Here is a 584-nt window from a genome sequence, read left to right on the forward strand (position 1 = left end):
CTCTCCTGTTCTCCTCCCCCTCCTTTGAAACTCCCACTCTTTTTTCTTCTCTCCCATTTTTTAGTCTCCATTGCATTTTTTGGGCCCCTTTTTCCATTTTTATTCAATTCCTAGTCAATTTGTTGTAGCAGCAACAAATCATATCATTCTTATCACTCTCTGCAAGAAGTCATTATTGCTGCTTTATGTATGTATACATTACATTGTCACAATTTTCAAAAAATCTGGAAAAACTCTTTAATAACAGATTAGATACATTTATTGACAAACATAAAATCCTCTCTGATTGCCAATATGGTTTTAGGTCGAACCGATCGACATCTTTGGCCATTACCGACCTGATGGAGGACATTACAAGTGCTATGGATGAGAAGAAATACACGATGGGGATATTTATTGACCTAAAAAAAGCATTTGACACAATCAATCATGAATTATTAATGGACAAGTTAGAAAAATATGGGATCAGAGGAATGGTTCTGAAATGGATTAGAAGTTATTTGACACAGAGGCGTCAATTTGTGAAGTTGGGTGAATACCAATCGAGTGAGCTGGACATTGTATGTGGAGTGCCTCAGGGTTCT

The sequence above is a fragment of the Monopterus albus genome, unplaced genomic scaffold (assembly GCF_001952655.1).
Source record: "Monopterus albus unplaced genomic scaffold, M_albus_1.0 scaffold249.1, whole genome shotgun sequence".
Lineage (NCBI taxonomy): Eukaryota > Metazoa > Chordata > Actinopteri > Synbranchiformes > Synbranchidae > Monopterus > Monopterus albus.